General features: G+C 42.4%; 1 protein-coding gene across 2 annotated transcripts in view; it reads right to left on the bottom strand.

The window, feature by feature from the left end:
- Positions 1-17970, bottom strand: part of SCAF8 (SR-related CTD associated factor 8) — a 155282-nt gene that overhangs the window by 48110 nt on the left and 89202 nt on the right. The window contains exon 21 of one of the 2 annotated variants that reach the window (XM_042016673.1): positions 11966-16440. The exons of the other annotated variant lie outside the window; for it this stretch is intronic. The gene's annotated coding sequence lies outside the window, so the exon portion shown is untranslated. Of the gene's footprint in view, positions 1-11965; positions 16441-17970 lie in introns of those variants that run through there. 2 annotated transcript variants of the gene reach the window in all.

The raw sequence follows: 17970 nt of genomic DNA, 5'->3' as shown, positions 1-17970 counted from the left end.
GACATAAGATTTTCTTTAACACTTTTGCCCTAGAAACAGAGAGCTGTTGTGACAAGTGGTCAGCCTATGGTGAAAGGTTTCTTCTGCAAGATGAAAAGCTCACCACGATGATCTCCTGTCTGGACTTTAACTCTGGTCACCACATGTCACTCCGCTATAGTTACTCAGACACCTGGTGTGAATTGCAGTTGTACTCTTCGGCAGAAAGTCGACCTTCTTTATAACCAAGGTGAAGCACAGCCCAGAGAAATCCCTCCTGCAATTGCACTATTGCAATGACGTTCCCTGTGACCTGGCAGGCTGGGGCACTGCAAAGAAATTGATGTTCATGGAAATAGAAGTCTCCCCTGAGCACCTGGGGTGGCAGTCCAGTCCAACAGCAGCACATGCTGTGGGCATCTCCAGCTCCTGCCCCTGGTACCACTGCGTGGCAAGTGGTATATTTTTAAACCAGAAGCAGGACAGGGTACTGTCACAGCAGCTGGTTGCAGATATCAGACACCAGACTGCTCTCAGAAGAAAAAAGAAGCCCCTGTTGCCACTGAGTCTGCTAACTCAAAATTGCACACAAGTCTTCTCAATATCAAATGCTATTGCAACTTCCCAGCAGCACTGGCACAACAGCAAGAGATTCCCTTCGCCTCAGACAGGCTTTGTCACCTTATCAAACCAGACACAATTTCTCTACTCTTTTCCCAACACACACATCTCCCGTTTTTTTGTCCATTTAGTTCAAACAGTGTAGGAGGTGGGGGCAGCTTAAGCAAAATGAAAATCTCCACTCAAGTTGCCAAATAAAGCCAGAGCACAGACACATGAATAAATTTGCTTTCCCAAAATACATTTGCAACAAAATAAAAAGGAAACAAAAATCTGCTGGAACTTTTTACCAGGGGTAAACAGATATTATTAGTATGGAGTAAACCTATCCCTGTTCAGTGTCTACCGTATGCCAGGCCCTGCAGACCACAGCTCCACAGCTGGCTCCCAAAGGACTAAGCACTTAGCAGCTCCTCAGAAATGCAACACTGCCTGCGCTGTTTCTATATCAACACATCTTCCCCTTCAGCAGTTCAGCAGCTGGACATCAGAGCCTGACCCCTGAAAAGTCTGCAGCCATTGTCAATCCTCCCATGCCTGCTGCAGGGATCAGTGGCATTGCAAGGAATGGCACCAGGCAGCTGCCAGCAAAAGCCAAGGTAATGTCACATGTAGCAAGCAGCATAAATGTCACCTATTGTAGGGAAACAGAGTAATCCCAAAACAGTGTTTGATAAATGCACTGCTTTGAAAGTGAAAAATACTGCAATACACCTGGCATTTGTAACACTGCTGAGCAGGCAAATAATGAGTGGTGCAGTTGCAACACAAGTGTACAGATCTGTACAGTTTCTGGGAAAGGAAGGGCAATGTTCCTCTGCTGTTCTGTGGAGCAATGATTATAATAGCATGGCAAATAAAATATGAAAGGAACAGGTGTTTTGTAATGTTACCATGGGGAGTTTAGTGCCAGGACAGTGCTGTGGGCTGACACAGAGGTCATTGTACATAGCACATGCATTTTCAGAAGAGGATGGGCTCTGTGTCTCCTTTGTTACGTGCATTTGGCCTTTGTTCTTGTTTAAAGGCACACAGATCATAGAACCACAGTTGGAAGTGACCTTAAAGACCATCTAGTTCCAACTGCCCCACCATGGGCAGGGACACCTTTCACTAGAGCTGGTTGCTCAAATCCTCATCCAAACTGGCCTGAAACACTTCCAGGGAGGGAAGCAAAAGTTTTTAACTGGCTCAAGTGATAGTGGCTGTCAAATCCTCCCACTGATGGGTTAATGCTGACCACCTAAAGGGGTTGTCATTGGCTGAGAACACTTGGACATAGTACTGCAAACTTGACAGAGAGGCCTCGTTCCTTTCCTTTGTGCCTAAAGTCAGTGGTGGGATCATTGAAAATGCTTTCTGGTCCTACTGTCTTGGGGCAGACAGGTTCAAAGTTTCTTTTTCTTCCTGTGTTATGTCATTTCTCTGTTAGGTGCAGGAATAGGTACTGGAGTCACTGTCTGGCATCACTACTGGAACTGCTTTAAATTCAGCACAGGACTGGGGTGACACTATATTTGACCTGAGAGAGACTCAGAAGGTATTTTTGGTTGTCCTGGCTCCTTCATGCTGTGACAATTCTGCTCAGTACTAACAGCAGAAGGATGAAACAAAGATAATGTTACCTATTGCAACTGAGATGGGCTTGGACCCTGAGCTTAAAATTAATTTTTGGTCCCTTCTGCTTACATACTTCATTACAGTGTGGTTCCAGAGTAATGTGATGGGTGTTCAAATATCATGGTACTGCCTGTGCAAAACACAGCCAAAAGCAGGAAAGGAAAGGAGATAGGTCAACAGGATTCTCATGAGAGAGCTGAAAAATGTATGTGTGTAAAGTAAATCTTAAGTAGTTATGGAGAAGAGAAGGCTTTGGAGTAACCTAATTGTGGCCTTCCAGTACCTGAAGGGAGTCTATAAGAAAGGTAGAGAGAGACTATTTACAAAGGCATGTAGTGATGGGACAAGGGGGAATGGCTTCAAAGTGGAAAAGAATAGGTTAAATTAAATATTAGAAAGATATTTTTCTCTGTGAGAATGGTGAGGCACTGGAACAGGTTGCCCAGAGAAGCTGTGGATGCCCCATCCCTGGAAGTGTTTCAGGTCAGATTGGATGGGTCTAGTGAAAATTGTCCCTGCTCATGGCAGAGGGTTTGGAACTAGATCATCTTTAAGATTGCTCCCAACCCAAACCATTTTATGATTCTATTATAAACACTGATTCAAAGAATGAGAAAATTCAATAGCAATGTGTTTCAGAGTGCTGCTGGTTATAAATGAAACTATTCACAAAGTTTCACTAAGTTCGCCGTGAGCAGTTCTTAGAATGAATCCTCACCAAGAAATCCACAACTAGGATGAATAAAAATTATTTAATATTAATTTTCATGGTTGTATTAATTTAAAATGCAACTAATTATTTTGTTTGAAATATTACATGCAAAGTGTTGGTTAAAGAGAATGACAAATATCCTGACTTTTCTCTACATTTTTTTCTTGCTATATCAAGCTCAATTTGTCATTAGAAAATCCCTGTTAATTAAAAAGTTTCACTAAGTTTGGTTCATGAACATCCTTTCCAAATGGAGGGTTGAGCCAATACCAGAGGGATCAGGCCCTCAGTCCCACAACACCAACACTGAATAGCCAGGGAGCACAACTCTTAATAAGAGATGACACGCTTGCAGCATTCCTACAGGTTACTCAGTAACTACCTGTGAATAATGAAGGTATCCAGAGAGAATAAAGGTCACTTTGCAAATGCAGTTAACAAAGGGAGGCTGAAATTTCTCATGAACCTATTTGGGAGTGACAGCTTGGAGAAGGGAAGCTTGCAGCAAGCAACAAAATTTGTGTTAATTAGATAGTGCACAGGCTTTGCAAATGAACTGAAACGAAACACAATGAGATGGTTAATGGTAGATGAGTGGGATGTTTAAGCAAAGACTTGATGCAGGGGACTTTTGAAGTACAGTCCTAAAACACACAAAACATTGAGGAATATTTTTAGCTCTATGAAACAGCAGCTGATTATGTATAGATGAAAAGTAATGAACCACTATGCACAGAAGTGTCTTTTTTTCTAGATATGGCTCTGTAACTTCCATTAGAATCCACAGACTCTTAAATACACAAACATGTTAGTCATGCATCAGATCACACCGTACATTTTAAGTATCCAAAGACTGAAGTGACTCATACAATCAAAATTTCTTTTCCCATGTGAATCAGATGCAAGGCTTGATAAATCCCCACTGAAAAAGAAGGATGGTGTCTTTTGAGTAGTATTTTCACAGCACCTTGCTTCTTTAGGACCCTGCCTGCAGAGTAGGCACAGCGGTCTCAAAACTACATCAAAAAACCACATCAAAACATTAGGCAGCACTTGTCAGTGAAAGAAATGAAATTGCTCAGCATTGTCCAGCCCACATGCAGCCAACGTGTTCCACTAAAGATGAGTGCCTGATGTTACCAAACAGGGATGGCCTTGTTTTACAATCACATCACAGAGCATTAATAAAATTGTATCAAAGGCTGGAGTTAAAATTGTCCTCATTCTTTTGCAGAGAACCTGCTTTATCCAACATTTTTCCTTCAAAACCTCCCTTTGGTCTCCAGGTTGGGAATGAGTCATGTCACGACTCCCACTCCCGAGGAATTAGTCAATTCGACGCATTCTGTGGTGATTCACTGACAGTGGTTTTGCCATCCTTTGCATGTGTTGTAACTCCAAGCAGCGACAATTGTCAGAGGATTTGTGTTTGGCTTTTGTAATTCCTAATTCTTGTTTCTTTTTCTTTTTAATTTTTCCCCAAAGCTTCTCAATCTGTTGAAAAAATTCACCATCTGCACACCATGTAAGAGCTGCAGAACCTGGCAGCCTTCAAGTGTGTCACTGTGTTTTCAGAAAAGGCAACTGGCCTCCCTGTGTGCATACGTCACATTCTGTGAGGAGTTTTGGTTTTTCTGTGTAAACATGGCCTGTTAATGACGCATGTAACCCTCTCCTTTTGCTGGAAAGGTGGCCACAGGCACCCTCTGGCAACATTTAGAAAAGGTCCATGTGGGGCTTGGTAAAGCACAGCTGTGCTGGTGCCACTGGAGGCAGACCAGCAGTGGGACTGCAAAAATAGATGTGGGTTGGGTAAAGGAGATCCCTACGCCTACAGTGCTCCTGCACTGGAAGGCTGAGCTCTGGGGAGCTCGAGGGGTTTCACTCACATGAAGAGAACTTGGTCTGTGGCTGCACTCAATCTTTCTGGGTCTGGGGGAGACAGCTGATATATTTTCACAGCTGAAAATCCACTGAACCTGCCGTCCTGCCTACGTGCTCACAGCCATCCCTCTCCTATGACATGCAATAAAAGCCATGGAGCCAGCCTGTGTTTTCACTGATGAAAGAGATGGTTCTTTACCCTAAGCACAACACACGTGTATACTGAAACCTATCTGGTTGTACAAGAGCCACATGAAGCAACCAAAGGGTTCACTCTTGTGAGTTCTCCTTGGAGCTGACCTACAGACTCATAAATGAAGGCACAGAGAAAAGTTGTTTCTGGAGAGAGAGGAAGGCCAATTTAAATTCAAAATACTTTAAATGTGGTGATTTGGTATAAAGATGGAGGTGCAGGAGCATGACAGAAGATGGTACAAAAGGGTGGAAAGAGAAGAAGTGTGTTGAAGAGGGCAGAGAGGAACACAAGAAGGGGAAAGGTCTTGGTTTTGCTAAGGCATGAAGGAGACCACTGCCTTTCTTGCTGCTTAGCCTGTCCCTGGCTTCCCAGCGTGGAAAGTGAGAGCTACAGCAGCTGAGGAACATACAGCAAAGCAGACAGAACCACTGATTAAATGGAAGAAAATACAAATTTGTCCAAGAGAATGAGTATTACTACCCTGGCTGCCACCCCTGCTCCAAATAGGCATTTCTGCTAGCGGTTTAGCCTACCCTTAGCTGCTTTAGCTTCAGCAGCCCAATGCTTCTGTGTTTCAGGTTTAATGCTTTCTGTCTGAAACACCCCACCTGACAGAAGAGGTCTCAGTATTTCCTTCTGTTCTGGCTGATTTATACTAGATCTCCTCATCCGCTTTTCTGTGTCTTCCTCATCTGCTACAATCAAATTGGATGGTCTGCTATTTCAATCCATCTTTGGACTGAACCTTGCCTGAAAGCAGTTTCTAACCAGTGTGCCAGGGACCTACATTCCTCAGTCTCTGCCTGACTGCAGCACTTTCACTGCTCACATTACAGCTTGCCCAGTTTGAATATTCACACTCACTTCTACGTCTCCAACAGTGAAGGTCCCTGGGCTGTATGAAGATAAAATGAAGTTTCTCTTTTGGGCAAGTTCCTTTTCTCTTTTCCATTGTGAACAGCTGAGTAACTCCCCTCTCAGTTCTCTGGCTCCCACTCTTCACACAGACAGCAAGGTGACAATAAAAGTTCTCTATAGACATCCATAGCCCCTGCTTTCAGGAAACATCTTTGCTCATTCTCAAATGCCCCATAAATGCTTGCATACTCTGCAACTGTTAAATATTGTGGCATCTCAGAGAGCTGATGATGGGTGAAAGATTTGGCTTCACATCTCCTCTCAGTCTTCCTTTACCAGATGCCTCAAAGGTCATTTCAACTCTTTATTGGCCATTTCAAGAAATATTTCGGTTTCTTGACATGTGAAGAACTAGTCAAAATCGGCTCATCTGTCAAGCTACATCCACACAGCATGAGGCTAAGCCAGCTCTGACCAGCAGCTCAAAGACAACAGAAGCAGTAGCAGGGAGTTCATGCACAGCTGTGCTTGGGCTAAGCCATCCTGCGGGAAAGCACCTTTGTCACTCTGCTCACACCAGGAAGCTCCCATGTGGGGTTTGTGTGCTAGGGTAGAGACAGAGCTTGAAGTCAGCTAAGACAGGGCTCCCAGGTATTGCTGTGTTTACCTGCTTTTTGTCTTGGCCTCTGCATTGAGCCATTCCTCCACGGCCAGCCGCACAGGCTGGTTCAAGTAGCAAGGGCTATGAACACCCCAGTGCCCAGGCATAAAAGCTAATCTCTTAGCTAGCTGCTAATCCCCAGGCCCAGCTTTGGAGCACAGAGACATGTGCGGGTGTTTGCTTTTCGCTGGGCAGCCTGCGGATGGGCTCAGCTGCAGTGGAATCCTGAGGAATGTAGAAAATTTCTGCAATAAAACTGCTAATGGTAATTGCAGGAGAGTAAGTCACTTCCCCTGGAAGTAATGACAGAACGGGCTGTAAAATACAGAGCCAGATTCAAAATGACATTTTTCTGTCTATTTCTTCAATATTTTTTTTTCCCCTCCACGTGGCTGCATGAGAGGCTTCCTCAAGTAACAGGGGAAAGGTGTGATGGGACTGGAGCATGAAAGCCATGAGCCCGCCTCGGAAGCACAAAAGCTGTTCGAAAACCCTCTTTCCCCCCACACCCCTCGCCTCCCCAGGTTATATTTCCCCCTTTTCTTTGAGGTATTTGAATAGTCTGAAACGGGACAGACAGGAACGGCCGGGAACAACCCCAACGTCCCGCGGCTGCGCGGGCTGGCCAGGGCCGCCCTCCCGTGGCCGCCGCGGGGAAGAGCAGGCGCCCGCCGCCGCCGGGATCGCTCCCGCCCGCTCCCGCCGGAGCCTCGGACGCTCCGGCACGGCCGTGACCCGGGACAACCGCCCGCGTGCCAGCGGCGCTGGGCACCTGCAGACACCCTGACAAAAAAAAAAAAACAAAAACAAAAACAAAAAACAAAACAAACCCCAAAAAACCCCAAAAAACCAAACCAAAAAAAAACCAACCCAAAAAACCCCACAAAACAACAACAACAACAAAATCAAACCAAAAAACCAACCAAACTGAACCCAAAAAAAGTGATCCAGGAAAAAGTAAAGGGAAACCAAAAAATCTAAAGTCCCTTTGATTCCGAAAGTATGAAAAGATTTAATAGTGCCATTGCACAGGGAAAAAAAAAAAAAAAAAAAAAAGAACTAAAAAAGGAAAGAAGAAAGGGAAAAAAAGTGGTAGATTTGCATCAGCTAGAAGGAAAATATGCTTGGGCAAACAGCCCTTACTTTGGAGTAAGAGCTCTTTTGAGAGGTCTCCCAATGAATGCAATCAGTTACTCTGTCTTGTCTGAACTTCGACTCAATATATAATTTCATTTAGCTTCTAATTGGCTTCCTTCACCTTCATTCAGAGACCCGGGAATGCTGCCACAGATCACTCCCGTCTGGAGTCCATAGTGGCAACAACCCAGATCCCAGGCTCTGCTTCAGCTGTTTAACTTTTGGCAAATCCATGGGCACAGACTGTCTACTCCTGGCCCAGCAGGGATACCTGCCACCACGGCCCACAGATCTCAGCGGGAAGGGTAGTGAGTGCTGGAGCTCAGAAAGGAAGGGAAGCTGCACCATCCTGCCCCTGAGCAGGATGGGCACGAACTGCCCTAGAAAAACCTTGTAAAAACAAAGTGCAAAACGTGGCAGAGAACTGCTTTTAAACTCATCCAAATGGCAGTCCTCATCCATAAGAACATAGAAAAATGCCAGTGAAAAGTACACTCTAAGCATGTATGGCACCTAAAAAGATGATCCGAAACAAATATGAAATGGTTCCTAACAACCTGGACTTTTTAGGAACAAGAATGAAGAGTTAGGCTGACTGGAATACGTGGTAGTAAACAGAACAGCAAAGAATCTGTATTTTGTATATAGCATAATAATCTGAAAAGCCTAAGACTGAAGTTAAAATTTATTACAAGACCTTTTCATCTGCATTTGGAAGTTATATAACCCACACTTCCCCACTGCAGCAAGTCAGTAGCTGTCTACATCAGAATGCTTTTCTGTGCTTGCTGGAGCTCTGACCTCAGAGGTTCCTCTTTGATTTACCCTGGAACATGGCAGTGCTTTGCTAGGAGTGTGCATCGAAAGACCAGAGGTGGCCACATATTCACACTGGCTCTGCTGTGGCCAATTGCCCCAGAAGAACCTACACAGCTTTGCCACAAAGCACTGACCAACACTTCCAGGGCCAACAACACTCATTATAGCTTTAATGAAGCAGAACTGGTCATTGACTTCATAGCATTGCCATGACTCAGAGCATGGTTTTACCTTTCCTGTGCACAGAAACACAGCAAGGATGGGAGGAAAGACCTTCAGGGCACCAAGCCAGGTAAACATGTCATTGACTTTGAAGTTGCCTTTCCAAACTCAAATGGCAGCATTCATCATCTGAAGTGCTACCGCTGCTGAAGAGGCTTCATCTTTCAAATGACCTCCACGTGTTTCTATTATTTTTTATTGTTCTTGAGTAAAGACCACGAATCTTAGGGGCAAGAGAGCTTTTGTTTTGTCTCAAAGCCTGGTGTGCCCCTGTAACTGCCGGAAACTTATTTAAGGTGACAACTGAATTTTCATTTTGGGATACAGAAAGATTAGAAAAAACAATTATTGCAGAAAAATGAATTGTGCCCTTCTGTATCTCTGTGTTTGCTTCTTGTGTCTTTTGGGTTCAGTTGTTGATAGCCTTGCATATTTAGGACGAATTGATTCCCATTAACTTAACTAGGGAAAGAACCTGCTGTGTGACTGTACACACTCACAGGACATGGATATCTTCATCGTCCAGGACACTGTTTTCTCCCTCGAGTTTCTGTTTACACTCGCTTACAGCAAATTCAGTTACATAGGGACGTCATCATGATGAGATGAGAGTTTCCATATGTGGCAAATATCCGTGATTTTCTGCATAGCAGTTTGTGTCTCTGCTGTGCACTGATACATATTTATCATCCTGAGCCATTGTCCCACTGCAGTTTGTGCAAGCTTTGCCATGAACTCCAAGAGGCAATTGAACTACAGGAACCCAGTGTGTAATTCTTAGCACAAGTATATCCTACAAATCAGTGCAGGCACATACTCTGTACTATTACAGGAGGAGATAATGCAGTGATTACACACAAGAAGGGCCCAGGGCCTGGAATGTAATTCATTACAGAACTAATTTGCTATGTACAGGTTCTCCTACTGATTTCAAAGACTGCTTTGATTTATCACCTAATATATGTTGTTTAGTGCTTCTGGAGCTCCTGAATTTATGCCTATGAATAAAGAGAAAAAAAATAATCACCATCTCTGGGTTCGAAATACTTAAAAACATACATGGAATACTGACAGCACAGAAAATGGAGTCTCGTCACTGACTGTATTTTATAAACTGTCACATTTGGGAAATCCAATGTTCTGGCCTGGAGATGGGAGGATGGGCTGCCCTTAACGATGAATCACTGCTCTGGTATTCCCTGCAGAACTTGACTGTAAAACTGTCTGAGAAGCGGAGCTGGAATAGGAATGAACAGCATTGTCTTTGGACATTACATTAACAGCTAAGTAAATGTCATGTTTTTCTTACTGTTACAGCACTTGAAATCAGTTATGTGAAGTTAAGCTGCATTAGTGAGTGAAGAGATGACAACAATTTCGAAGCTATGCTAACAAGCCTTTCTCTTACTGTGTCACTGTGGTAAACTCAGGGAGGCTGCGAGAATGCCCATGGAAAAAGAATTGGCCGATGTACACAATATGCACTCCAAAAAAGAATAAAAAACCCCCAACAACAACAGAAAAGATTCCTTTGAGTGTCTTCCAGATAGAGATGACAGTAATTGTTCAAACTCTGCAGGGATGGTTTTACTTACACTAGAGGCCATTCCTGCTTCCCCTGCTGTGGAAAGGAGTGATTTCAGGAAACAAACATGACAGGTCCCATCTCTGCCAACTCGTGGCTTGACTTCTTCAGAAAGCCTATTCCCCAGGTCTGCTAGTGCTTCAGTTCTTACCCAAGCTAAAGAAAGCCAAGGTATTTGCACCTCACATCAGCATCTCACATGGAGAACCAAGCAGGGCTTTCAACACACAAACTTCAGAACAGCACTTATGAGTTGCTTAATATACCCACTGCTGGGGAGTGGGAGGGGGTGTGTAACATCAGACAGGGTCTCCCAGCTGGAAAGCATGCAGCTCTGCCTTAGCTTACCTGGACTCACTTTTACATTCTGATGTTTATTTTGCAGCTCTTCTGTTGACAAACAATAGAAACAAAACCAAAATAAACTGAACAGCAGAACCTGGGCCTCATGAGGGCTTTTGATAAGAAATCCACCTGACAAAATCTGCTAAATACAAGGCTCAGGGGAAAGAATTCCTGAAACTGTCCAAATCTGTAATGCACAGGACACTTCAGTGTCGCAGCAAAAAGCAAGACTAACAAACATATTTTATAGCACTTCTGTGGTAGGAATCTGATCTGGATATGACATATAATTTTGCCCATTTTTCAAAACAAAACTTCTTGCACACAAAGAAGTAAACACTCTCCTGGTTTTGGCTAGCTTCCAGAATTTTACTGAAGGCAATAGGTTTCAGCAATTTTGAATATCTAGTTACTGATTTTCCAGTTCAAAATGGATTTAATAGGACACTTTGTGCCTAAGTAAGAGTAAGGATTTTTTGTTGTTGTTCAGTCTGAACTTACACAGTTGGGATTTTAATAAAAACTTCATTATTTGGCTGACTTTTACAAGGTACAACTGAAATTGCTGTCTTTCTGATACCCGCTGATGGTTACAGACCCGCACTGCCAGCTCCCTATGGAGACAGAGCACAAACTCTCTAGTCTGAAGGCAAAGTGAGTATTAGCGTCAAAAGAGAGTGGTGGCTGTGAAAGGAGTCTGGGATTAGATAACAGAGAGCTCAAGGTCATTCTGATCACCAGCTTTGAGGTCCTCCTGATCCTGCAAAGAGCACATGTCAGCAACAAGTCCCCACATCAAGCACATCCCTTCTGCCTGCACCAGGATTCACCACCCTTTGAATGGTCACAAAGCTTGACTTAAGTATTCCCACTGATAGAGAATTCACCACACGCCCTGGGAACTCAGTACAGTAATTAATTATTGCTTTGAAAATGCAGCAAATTGCCAATACAGACAGCTCCAGTCCAGTTCCCATTCAGTGTCTGCTATCGCTGTGATGGCTGTGCTGTCACCAGGAGTAACAATGAGCTAGGAAAAGCTTTCCTTCTCCTGCCAAAGCTCATCTGCCACAAAATGTGCTTTGTGGGGCCATGGGAGGACAGTGCTTTTTGCCTCACAGTAGCTCTGGCAGCAGGTCCCTGCAGGCAGGTCAAGCAGGGCACAGCTCCCACAGCCCTCTGCAAGCACTGCGTCCTGCTTCTACATTCAGGAACATTTCATTGAACTCTTTGACCTGTTTCCCTCTGAGTTGGAAGGTGGCAACTTTTATCACACTGGTTTTTCTTTTGAAGTTGATCAAACATTTTTCTGTTTTTTTCTAGTGGTAGTAACACATAGGTAGAAAACATTTTAAAGCTTTGTGCTGGCAATAGGGAGCCTTGGTGGAAAGGGGAACTTTCAGCTCTGGCATGGAGTTTAACAAAACAGTGATAAGATCTGGCTCTTCACAGCGAGTCCTGGAGGGCAGTTGAGGTTATCATATAGAGTAATACAACATAATTGTTTCTTGCAAGATGTAGAGGGGATGGGTGCAGAACTCTCAGAGCAGCTGAGGTGAAGTGAAGCTGCTGACAGAAGAGCTCTCTTCACATAGAAGGCAAGCACAACAGGGAGTAACAAAAATCATGCGATAACTTCTTAAGATGTTGGCTTCCTTACATGACCATTAGTTTTGTTTATTGTTGATTGCAGTGAAGCAACTTCTTGTGAAATATCCATGAAGTTACTTAGCTCTCTGGTGACTTGGTTTATCTACTTACACATTAGAATAAATGATACACTGCCTGCAAACTTCTGTGAGACTCCCTTAGCTAATATTTGACAAGATTTCACAGAATCATAGAATGGCCTGGGTTGGAAGGGATCTTAAAGATCATCTAGTTCAAATCCCCTGTCACAGGCAAGGAAACTTCACTGAACCAGGTTGCTCAGACCTCCATCCAACCTGGCCTTGACTACTTCCAGGGATGGGACACACACAACCTCTCTGGGCAACCTGTTCCAGTGCCTCACCTCCCTCACAGTAAAGAACTTTCTCCCACTATCCAAGCTAAATGTAGATTCCTAGATGAAGGTTGCAACAGAGAATTTTAAAAGTAAGGTACATAATTGCTTATGAAATATGATCATAGTTTCTAAAAAACTTGGGCTTTTTTGAATAATAGCCAACAAATATAACCATTTGATGACTACTGGTGGGGTTTTCTGTGTATGTATAGGATGAATCAAAAGCAGCATATACACACACACATAGTTCAAACCCAAGGGAATGTAACTGAAAGCAATCTAAAGCAAGCTGATGTTCGTAAAAGCCTGTGCTATCCCAGCAGTGCAGACCAGCAGCAGGAACAGAACTGCAGTCACAGGTAAGATTTGGTGTGCTCAGCTGTAGCAGAGACATGCTCATACTTTGTCATCGAAATCCCAGCTGTGACCTGGAGTCAACTGTTTCTTACATGTCTAGTGCCCAAACAATGTTGGACAAAAGATCTGTCTCTAAACCTACAATTTATTTCCAGTCTGGGCCCTGAACAGATGTTCTTATTCTCGGAATGGATTATTGTCTGCTAAGGAAATTACTTAAGACCATCTTATTTGAATGTGAAATCCATATTCACACATTACATTCAGTCAGCAAAACCAACACCCTTGCCTGCTAAGCTGCACAGACCACATTTAGTATTTGTTCTAGTTGAGCAAATACTGAATTGCTCCAAGTCATCAAAGTCAGCTCATACTGTTTGTAGAGCCAGCACTGCTCCCATTCAGATGTTTAAAGTTGCCAGAAAATAATGACTTTTGAAACTTTCCTTTGAAGCAGACTGAAGAGACGGGTGCACTGCAGGTCTCTCCATATTCATGTCCTTTCACAAAGAAGGGCTTGTCCAGATGCCAAGGGAAAGCACGGTGAGGCACCTCAAAGGGGGATTCATCTAAAGAACAAAAAGCTTCAACCCTTGCCCTTACTGCAGGGCCAAGAGGTTTGCCTGTTTTGTTGTGTTTTGTTTTTTAATCACTCCTTCAACAGATGGGCAACAGTCACAATTCTCATCAGAAAAGTTCACCCAACAGGATGGTCAGACTTCAGCAGCCTCTGACACAGACAAAAAGCCATTTCTTCAAAATAAGGCCCTGCTCTTGGGGCAATTCATTCTTGCCATTCATATTCAAATGGTGCCATGGTCAAGCTGAAGAATGTACAGTTCTGGTGGGTCCAGCTGCCCACATACTGAGCATAAACCTCATTAATAGCGAAGGGTCTGCTAGCACAGCAGGCTTGGGCTGCCCTGGTACTGTTATGGCCCACAGCTTTCGCTTCTCTCTTTCTGAAAAAGTTTTGATATTCGGAGTAATTTGAATGGCAGGAATATACTACTTTTGTGGAATTGTGTTTTTCTGGTACCTCAAATACTGCCACTGTGCAAGTAGTTTTAAAGATGCCATTAGTATTATTTTCTAAGGATTTAGTTAATTTCCAGTGCTTTACTTTCTTTGTGGTGTTACTGAATTAAAGAACACCTCAGCCATAGTGAAGCAATGTGCTGAAACAAAAAGTTTAGGTAACAAGATTAGTTAAATCACAGAAGCACCTGAGAACATGGGTCCTCTATCAGTGTAAGCCAACCTAAAACTAAACCACCGATAAAAAGGTTTTCCTTCCCACCATCTCCCTGGTGTCAGAGCTGGCACATGAGCGAAACTCTTACACAAGGATGTTTTCAGTCAGACCAGGAAGCCTTAGGTGTGCAGCTCTTGATGGAAGTCGTGGGAAGGTGTGAGCAGGACAGAAGGTGAGCAGGAGCTCAGCCTTAGGTTAGCTGAAATTGATCAGGAAACTGCACTGAGACACTGGTGTCTGCCCCTATTTGTGTCTAAATGCACTGGTACAGGTGTCACAGCAGTGAGCACTCTGCCATCCATATGCGACTACATAAGATGCAGGACAACAGTGATACCCAACTAAAAGGTTTCAGACATGTTCTGTTCAGATATTTGCTATGAGCTAACCATAGTGGGACTAACCCCTGCTATAATGCAGCATGGCTAAGGCAGCCTCGTCAGGACCACATTAATTTTTGAAATGCAATGTGCAGTTTTTGCTCCCACAAACTTAATTGTTACATGAAGAACATTTTTATAATTTAAAATTTTCTCTTCCTTTGGAGAAGGAAATAAGGAGGAAGTAAAACGAATCTGATTGGCTTTTGAACTCTGCTGTACAGAACAGCTGTGTGTTCAGCACAATATATCACACACAGCAAATCAAAGCCAGCTTAGACTCAACTTTTCTGCAGTTTTTTCCTCCAATACTTTTCCAGGATTACTAATTAATAGAGACCAGATGCCAAATACTTGAACATGGCCTTAAATCTGGGATGCAAAGAGCCTGATCTCCTTATTGTCCCAGGGGCTCAAGCAAATTGAATTTAGGCATCCCTTTTGATTTGCTAACATTTTGTATCTGCCCTCTAATCTGTTGTAAATAATAATACAAAGGAGAACAACGTTCAACCATGCAAATACCTTCCTCTCTAACATTTTTTGCTGAATATTCTAACCAGTGATCAGCAATGAGCAGGACTCCAATTAAAGACTTGCAGATACAGCATAAAAATAGAGAAAATGATGAGAAAAAAAATTTTAAATTTAGATCTTTATTATACAGGCCCAAAGCTGTGGTCACCATGCAGTTACACTGTAAAGGGAATGATTTTGCTGAAAGGATCTCACTAAACAAGTGTAAAGAGACCACAGACTACAGCATTCCAAATAACTGACACTTTAATTTTTGAAAGAGCAAAAATAAATAAAGGAATGGCAAGTATGTCCTTTTCACATATGGTGGGGCATATTCATATTCCTTCTTTTCTATAGCTATTCAAGAGACAAAATTAGCAAATACAGCCCAAAAACACAGACCCTTCGTGTGATGCCTCAGCTAACTTTTAGCTGTTTCTCTCTCCTTGGATATTAGATCAAACACACATTTAGATATGTGCATATGCCAAAAAAAGAAATGCAATGTGGGGGTTTTTGTATTTAATTTCTACTTCCTGCCTTTTCCTTCTCCTTTTAGGACACTAACAGGAAGTAATTGGAAACATCTGGTCAAATAAAAACCCTAGAAGTTTTCCCTTATAGTTTGTCATTATACTTTTATAATTTAAGGATTCATCACAAATTTTAAAAGGTTGAAGTGTCTTACAAGGAATTCATCATCTCTGGAATACAGACAGCCACAGTGAAGAGCTGCACATAGACTGCACACATAGTGTTATGTAAAAGTGGTTATCTTTAAAAAAACAAAACTTCTTTAAAAATCTGTAGATCAAAACAAAGCATGTCTTATTCCCTACAGGATTTTCTTGCAACCTGTTCTTCAATTATTTGCACTAGGAGATTCTACAAATGGTATTAGTTACAATATACAGTCCACTGTCATCTTCTGGTCCAGCAGAAGAACCTGTCTCTTCGATGGATGCAAAACTGTTCATCTGAGCAGATCATCCTCAACAGCACAAATATGGTCTAGAAACTCATAGAGTTTATTGTTTTAATTTATAAAATTAAACCTGCCCCAGACAGGTAATACTGGTGTGTAATATTGCCATCCCTGGGTTCTGTCAAAAACGGGGTACTGAGGTGCTCAGAGCCGTCTCAGAGCGCAGCGCTGGGATCCTTCTGGCACTCCAGACCCAAGATCGATGTGATGTGATGCGTGCTAGAACATGGGCGCACTTCTCACTTAGCTCTGCAGAGCCCGGGACATGGTAAGCTGCCAGAACTTCCTTCATCTTGCCTGTTGACAAAAGGAACAATAACTAGTCATCACTGGTTGCTGGAGTTGAATTCCAATTTTTAAAAAGCCCTATAAATGAGACTTTTTTTTTTAGCCATGCAATAGCAAATGTTTCATTAAGAAAAGATTTGGGATAAATTTTACAGTCTCTCTGTTAGCCACACGATGCTTATGAGGGAGAAAAGCCTTATACTGTATGGTTCCTAAAACATTACTCAGGATTAAACATACAATTATTTAAAAAATAAGTGTCCAGTACCATACTACTTTGAAAACATCAATAAAATGTTATCCTTGTAAAAATTAATTTTGTATAGCAGATTTTCTGGATTAAAGTGCTGTATTGTCTCTAACACACACCGTACACAAGACACAGAGTAAACAATCTAGAGGATTAACAGACAATGAGTGAGAATCCAACAGGTTAATAAGTGGCCTATATGAGTCTGTTGTAGAACTATCTCTAACACATATTGGTCATGTTCATTATGTATTGATAACAACTATAAAACCTTCATAAATGACCCATTGAATGGGTTTCACAGAACCAACGGTCAAAACTGACCTCTACATTTTCTATTCTGATTTCCTGCCAATTACAATTTTTTCAGATAGTCCTCTGTGAAATCCAGAGAAAATCAAACTTTTAGTATCACAGACTAAGACACGAAAGACCAAGAATATATCTCCAATACATATTTGCTGCAGAATATGTAGAAGGGGAGGCAAAGGTACCCCCAGAGGGTGATTCCCCCACTCCCTAGGTAATCTGAAGAAGTCCATCTTTTTCCATGGACTGTGAGTAGGTTAAAGACCAACATTTCTTATGAGTATGAATGCGTTATATCCTACCACAGACATTTGACTATGTTCATATATTTATTGCACAAAGACAGTTCACAAAGCCATCAGACCCTATTAATTTCAAGCAGTACTGAATGGGCAAAATGATGAGAACTATAATTCTTCAATCTAATGTAAATACAAAAGCCATGCAATAAATTCCAGAACCAATGCTAGATTTTTGGCTACATACCCTGAAATTTTCTGGAGCTATACAAATTACTTTTTTTATGTATAATTATTATTCTTATAATTATCACATAAATAGAAATCACTAAAGGAACAGAGGTAGCAGGTGATTTGAGAGATCGCTTTGCCCACCCTGACCAATACAATACCTGCTGATGTTTGTCTAACCTATTTTTAAACATCTGAATGGTTGATGATTCCATTAATTCCCCCTATACCACCTATTCCAGGGCTCCACTTTTCCTTGATGCTTACATTTTTTCCTGATGTTTATACTAAATCATCCTTGCTGAGATCTAACCTATTACTGCTTTCCTCTACCAACAGCACACATGGCAGCTGAATCCTTTACTCTTCACAGCCACCCATTGCTACAAGAAGGTGTCTCTGATGACTTTGTTTGCTCTGCTCTACACTAAACAACACTTCAATCTTTCCTTGAAGGCCCATGTGCCTTAGATCTTTGAGCCCAGACTGATCACTTCTTGGACCCTACCT

Source organism: Corvus kubaryi, unplaced genomic scaffold, assembly GCF_017639235.1.
Source record: "Corvus kubaryi isolate FWS band 111438036 unplaced genomic scaffold, C.kubaryi_AGA036_p1.0 split3-73, whole genome shotgun sequence".
Classification (NCBI taxonomy): domain Eukaryota; kingdom Metazoa; phylum Chordata; class Aves; order Passeriformes; family Corvidae; genus Corvus; species Corvus kubaryi.
The sequence above is the reverse complement of the archived record's forward strand: the minus strand, read 5'-3'. Positions and strand labels throughout refer to the sequence as shown.